Source organism: Lactuca virosa, chromosome 2, assembly GCF_052849685.1.
Source record: "Lactuca virosa cultivar CGN04683 chromosome 2, Lactuca_virosa_CGN04683_v6, whole genome shotgun sequence".
Lineage (NCBI taxonomy): Eukaryota > Viridiplantae > Streptophyta > Magnoliopsida > Asterales > Asteraceae > Lactuca > Lactuca virosa.
The window spans coordinates 65,700,169-65,707,724 of NC_136427.1; positions in this window are offsets into that span (position 1 = coordinate 65,700,169).

Here is a 7,556-nt window from a genome sequence, read left to right on the forward strand (position 1 = left end):
TCTATAAACATGCTTGAAGAAAACGAACGGATGACTCATAATTTTCGTCATCCCTGGTCTAAAGCACCTGGTCTCGGAAGCGATTTTCCGAAACCAATTGCTCGTCCCTTGAAGGAATTGCAAAATTTGACATCCATGGGAGAGGTTCCGAACATCAAACATTCAGACACCCCTGTTTCTCCCTTGTCACCTCTTCATGAAACCACAGACAACCTTGAGTCCTTAATTCCTAAGTTCAAACCAATTGTTGTCAAGTGTCTTGATTCCATGCCTCTTCCGCCTTTGATAAACCTGGACCTGAATCGGACCATGAAATTTCATCACAGTGTTTCAAATTGCATAGATTATGTTCCTAAGCATAATCATCCGAACAACTGTGTTGTTGAAGAAATCATTCCAGTGACAACTGAAACTGTAACCTCTGAGTTTGTATGGGCATCCTTAGATGATAAAGTTGAAACTTCAAGCTTTGTCTCCTCTGATTCTTGCGAATCGGATTCCTTAGTCATCTGAAAAACAAAATTGGTTCCCATTAACCCTGAGTTTAGTAACCCATCCACAAGACAAACTTCAAAATCCTCGTTTCACCCTAAGAGAAAACCAATGTTAAATAGGAAGGATATTGTAGATCCTAAAGTAGAAGCTAGAAATGCACATAAAAAGGAAGTTAAGACTAGACAAAATTTCAGGTTCCTTCAAAACTCCAAAAAGAGTGTATCTCGAAATTCCCATTCATCAACTCATAGTCAAAACTCCTTCACACCCACTAAGATCCTCAAAAGATCCTCTGATTCTCTCAGTCCCGTAGAACCCGAGAAAGTAGTCAGTGCTACTCAGCCTAAATCTCGTGTGAATGCCATGACTTTCCAAAACACTTATCCTCGGACTGTTTCATCTGTTTTTATTGCTAAAACTGATGGCACAATTTTTAAACCTAATCTTTCGATAACCAATGTGTCATCAAGTAAATCAAAAATTGCTATGAAAACAAATCTTTCAAAATCTTCAAAGAAAAATCTTGTGTGGAAAGTCAAATCTCACATTGATGAAACAATAGTTCCGGAGGTTACAACTGTTTCCGACGCTCTGATAGTCAATGGTCCGAAGAAGACTGTTTGCAACCTTCAAGTCATTAAATATGACTACTAGATAGATGAAAAGTCATTAACATTCTATCTGTTTCCAAAGAACTCAAAAAGTACCACTAGGAAACACAAAGTTGTTCCGAAGTCACAATCAAAGTCCAAAGCCCGTGCCTATGTCCCAAAGTCTAATTCGGAGCCTAAAAACTCCATCACTCACTAATTTTGCAGGCACTTTGTGCTTCGGAGCAAGAAACAATATTGTATAATGAAAGTGCTTGTTCCATGCACATGACGGGGCAGGAAGACTTTCTGCAAGATCTAAACCTTTCTCCAAACGTTGGTTACGTGACATATGACAACAACTCCAACTCTGAAATTCGTGTTTACGGAATTCTCACCAATGTAAACTTCTCTATCTCAAATGCGGCTTATGCAGCTAATCTGAAACATAATTTGATAAGTGTTGCTCAACTCACTGATTCAAATCGACGTGTGGAATTTTTCAAGAAGTACAACTATGTAATGACTCAATACCGGAAAGAGTGTTTAATCAAGTCGCTTCGCAACAAGAACATGTACCCACTCGACATCAACATGATTAATGGCAAACCGCAACTCTGCCTTCTCTCCAAAGCCGCTCCTGGCGTCGGTTGGTTATGACACCGAAGGCTCGCTCATCTGAACTTTCAGTACATGAATGATCTCGTATCCGGTGAAATGGTGAGAGGTTTACCTCTTCTCAAATTTCAAAATGATCATTTATGTGCCGCTTATGAGTGTGGAAAGCAATCGAAGAAGGGTCATCCTGTTATGATCGAAAAATCCATCTCGGAACCATTGGAGCTTCAACACATTGATCTCTGTAGACCATCCACTGTAGAAAGTCTTCATCATAAGAAATACATTCTTGTGATTGTTGATGACTTTACAAGGTTCACTTGGGTCTTCTTCCTAAGGCTGAAATCCGAAACAGCCTTTGAGCTCATCAATTTTACCAAAGGAATAAAAGTTCTTATCAAACTCCTAGTTAGGAGAATCCGAAGTGACAATGGTTTGGAATTCACTAATTCCATCATTGAGAAATTCCTCACCGAGAAAGGAATTGACCACAACTTCTCAACTCCTTACACTCTACAACAGAACGGTGTAGTCGAAAGACACAATAGAACTCTTGTTGAAGCTGCTCGATCCATGCTAAACTTCGAAAATCTACCACTCTACCTCTGGGATGAAGTCGTATCAACTGCCTGCTTCACTCAAAATTAGAGTATCATCAATCGAGGCCTCAACATGACACCGTACGAAGCAATGAATGGTAGGAAGCCAAAAATCTCGTTTCATCATGTTTTTGGATACAGATGCTTCATCAAGAACAACCGTGATTAGCTTACCAAGTTCCAACCTAAAGCTGATGAAGCAATCTTCCTTGGGTACCCTTCAAAATCAAAGGCTTACAGAGTTCTTAATCGAAGAACTCATGTTCTGGAAGAATGTTTTGATGTTACTTTCGATGAAAATTTTGTTCAGAATTCTGGCCCAACCTAAGTTACAACTCACATTATGGAGTCCAATGTTCCACCGCCAGGATGTCCGAATCAGCAAACAATTCTTAAAGTTGATTTTGACACTCTCTTTGGACCTTTCGAAACAGCCCTTGATTCGGAATCTCGAAGAAGGACAATGTCCACTCCCATCTCTCCTTCGGAAGCTCCTGTCTCTCAAATTGTCTCTGGTCCAATCCCAAGCCTTCCTCCATTTGATTCTGAACCGTTTCAACCTTCTCAGGTTCAGGGGAAGAATGCTCATCCCTCTCTTGAATCAAATGTGGATGGTTTCCAAGATGCAGATGTTGATTTCGACGACTCCAATCTTATCAACATTGATGAAAATGAAAATTTATTTGAGTTCCCTTATGATGATGATGTCAACCTCTTCGGTTCAGAAGTTTAGGGGGAGCATCATCCACATATTCAAACCATTCAGGGGGAGGAACTCAATCCTACTATTGATATCGGATCGACTGCGGCACAAGAACTCCGAACCAAGTAATCGGAAACCTTAATGCTGGTGTACAGACTCGTTCTGTTGCAACTGTCCAAAATGAATGCCATTTTGTAACACCCCCAAACCAGACGGCGGAAATGTCCGGGGGTGGAGGACTTCATTTGTAGTATCACAACACATGCATCATAGTAATCAAAGTAGAAACAACCATTCCATTCAAAAGTAAAAGTATTTACATGTATTCAATCACTGTATATTAACACCAAAATAGTTATAGCAAAATACAGAAGATATGACTCAAAACGGCTCCATCTTCTCAAAAAGCTCGGGGAGTACCTGTTTGTTTTTTCCCTGAGAATACAAGTAATTTGAAATGAAAGTATCAACATAAAGCTGAGTGAGTGCATACATATTTATGTTCTTTGAATATGTAAACTGTTCCAGAAAATCCTATATTTTCTGCTGTATATGGAAAGTAGTTTTAATCCCATAAAACCGTTCTATTTGTAAACCATTGTTCTATATTTCCATCCTGTAAAAGTGAGTGTGCCTGGCTTCACCACTTGTTATTGTAACTGTACTGTAAACTGTATTTCTGTAAACTAGTACCTTGAAAATGTACTAATGTTTAGTTAAGTATACACTAACATATTGTTCTTATATTTTTAACGAGTTATTATAACCATACTATGACTAGATGGCCCGGAACAAATGATTTGAAGGCGTTTAAACTGTTGATAACAATTATCACTCATAGGCGTATATACCTGACTGTAGCTAGAAGCCCGAGTGCGGGGTTGTCAATCCCAATATAGATCTATACACACTTGTTTCGATCCCCGACTGGAGATTCTGGTTATAATATCAGGACTTTAACTATGTTGTTTAACTGAATAAACAACCTGAACATGTTGTCTCACAAAAAGCATATAAACGTTACAAGAATAATAATATCCCAATCATTCTAAAATAAATGATTGATAGTATTCTCCTTGTTTAGTATACTCTAATTGTACTTGAAAGTTGTATACCCTTGCTTAGTTTAGAATCAAACTCTTGTTCTTGTACAATAGTATAAACCCATGTTTTTGTAAAATAGTGTACTCTAGTATACTTGACTCATGAGTTAGTGTTCTTCAATCATAAATTATACCTATTAAAATTTATATGTACTTTCTGTATTTATATTAACTGTTCATGAATGTAATTCCTTGCTCGGCGTGTTACAAAGGGTATTTGAAAATAAATGAAATAATCTTTTTATATATATATATATATATATATATATATATATATATATATATATATATATATATATATATATATACACACAAGATATATTACTAAAATTGAGACGACAGTCGGACAAATAATGTATGCCCTAAATCCACATCCAAACAAGGAAAAGGAAATAAAGTGAGTTATCAGTCCTAAGCCTTTTAAATCATATATATATATATATATATATATATATATATATATATATATATATATATATATATATATATATATATATATATATATATATGATTTTTGGGGAAAAATATAAGTTTATAAAAGAGTTTAATATTTCTGAAATACTTTTGATAACTTGATGTCATTTTATCACAAATTGAAATCATTTGTTAGTAACACAAAATCCTTATGTTAGACTTGTGGTGATTTGGATAGCGTTTCGTTTCTGGGAAGGATTTTACTTGATGAAAAACCGGGCTTTACACAAGCAGAGTTTCGACTGGAGAAGGTTGTTTTTCTCAGGAATCTCGGAGCTTCGGGGCTTGCTTCGGGTGTTAGATATGATACCGGGGCATCGGGGGGTTCTCGAGAAGTTTAAAGAGGCGAAAGAAGTGAAAAGGTGTGAAAAATGGTGTAAAAGAGAAGTGAAAACCAGAGAATCTCGCACCCTTTATATATGTGCTAGGGTTCGGTTCAAAGGGAGGAGGGGAGAACACGTGCTCGGACAGATAGCGAAGGGAGGGCAGGTGGTGGCTTTGCATGCGAAGGAAAGGAACACGCGTCGGAGGCTCGCAGGCGAGACGTGGCTTGCTTCTGTTGATCTACGGATGCGAGGCGCGTTGGTTCTTCATTGGGCCGCGCCTTCGGTTGAATTAGCAGTGAACACGTGGCGGACACGGGGCGGCCTCGCATGCGAGGTGACGTGTCCGATTCACAGCCATGCGAAATTTCTCAGTTTTCAATATTTTTCGGTTTTTGTGCCCAAAACTTGCGAAATTCATAACTTTCGCATACGAGCTCTATTTTTGACGTTCTTTATATGCACGCGTAGGTGAAATTGTGCTCTACGACTTTTGTTTAGACTTCGTCGGCTAATTTTGAATTTTTTTTAATATTATTATTTCTAACAGACCGGGATAGGAAAATCCGTTAAAAATTCATAACTTCTTTATCCGAAGTCCGTTTTTGTCTGTCTTTTTACCATTGTACTAGTATTGATGAGACGTTCGATTCTCATTTAGGTTGTGTCGCTAAAAATCATTCGATCTTTATTTCGAGTTTTTAGTTGTATAGTGCTAACTGAACTTTAGAAAAATCATAACTTCCTCATACGAAGTCAGATTTTGACGTTCTTTTTATGAACGTTATCGGTTTAACTTATTCTATAACTTTCATTTAGATTGTTAAGGCTAAAAAGCATTTTATTGAAAACTCACTTTTTACGCTGAACTGTGTTTTGCCAGTTTTGTCGCGGATCTTCGATTGGTCATAACTCCTTCATTATAACTCGGATTTTAGTGTTCTTAATATTTTTGGAAACCTTGTTACAATCTCTACCACTTTATTCATCCCAATCGATATTATTTAATACTCCATTTTTGAGGGTCGATTATGTAAATGCACACAGTATACACAAATTTCTCTTTATTGTTTTAAAAATAACTACAAATTGATATATACTAATACATAGATTTGAAATAACAATTTGTTACATTATCCCCCCGTTAGAGAGAATTTCATCCCAAAAATAGGACTATAGCATTACAGAAAGACTATGGAAAAGATGTGGATAATTCTGTTGCATTTGATCCTCCCGCTCCCAAGTGAATTCAGGTCCCCGTTTTGCATTGTAGCGAACCTTCACTATCGGGATACGACTTTGTTTGGTTTTTTTAACTTCCCTGTCTAGAATCTCTACGGGTTCTTCCACAAAGTTGAGGCTCTCGTTTAACTCGATCTCCTCGAGTGGGATCACAAGAGTCTCGTCGGATAGACACTTTTTCAAGTTCGAAACGTGGAAGGTAGGATGAATGTTACTTAGTTCGTGGGGTAGTTGAAGTCTGTAAGCTACATGACCGATTCTGGCAAGAATATCGAATGGTCCTATGTACCTTCGATTCAGTTTGTCATGCTTTCCAAAGTGTATCATGCCCTTCCAGGGTGAGACCTTTAACAAGACGAGGTCACCAACCTGGAACTCCAAGGGTTTTCTCCTTTTGTCAGCATAGCTTTTCTGTGTATCTCTGGAAGCTTTAAGTCGCTCCCGAATTTGTACGATTTTCTCCGTAGTTTCTTGAATAATTTCCGGGCCAGTGAGAGTACTGTTTGGAACTTGACCTCTAGCTAACTGCGTATCACCCACTTCAGCCCAACACAGAGGTGATCTGCACTAGCGTTTATAGAGTGCTTCAAATGGAGCAGTCTTTATGCTAGTGTAATAACTGTTATTGTAAGAGAACTCGACAAGGGGTAAATGAGTATCCCATGCGTTCCCAAAGTCTATAACGCAGGCTCGCGACATATCTTCTAGATTTTGAATCTTCCTCTCACTTTGTCCGTCCGTTTGTGGATGGTAGGTTGTACTCATGCCCAGCCTAGTTCCCAGAGAGTTTTGTAAAGACTGCCAGAAACGAGAAGTGAAGCTACTATCTCGGTCAGAAATAATAGATATTGGCACACCATTCAGTCTAACTATTTCTCTGATGTAAGTTCGTGTTAGTTTCTCCATCTTGTCGGTTTCTTTTATGAACAAGAAGTGTGCGAATTTGGTCAATATATCGACGATTACCCAAATAGTATCATAACCACCCGTTGTCTTGGGTAACTTAGTTATGAAATTCATCGTAATCCGCTCCCACTTCCATTCAGGGATTTCAGGTTGTTGCAATAGCCCTGAAGGTTTCTGGTATTCTACCTTGACTTTGGCACAAGTAAGGCACTTGCCCACAAAGGTAGCAATCTCAGCCTTCATCTTAGGCCACCAGTAAAGTTTCTTAAGGTCCAGGTACATCTTGTCTGAACCCGAATGAATGGAGTATCTGGTTTGTGTGCTTCATTCACAACCATGTCTCTATAACCACCGAACTTTGGTGTCCAGATCCGGTTCATGAAACAATAGACTCCATCATCCCTAATTTCAAAGTTCTTATCCATTCCTCTTAGGGTTTCACCTACCACGTTTTCGGGTTTCAAGGTCTCGAGTTGAGCCTCTCTGATCAGTGTGAACATATG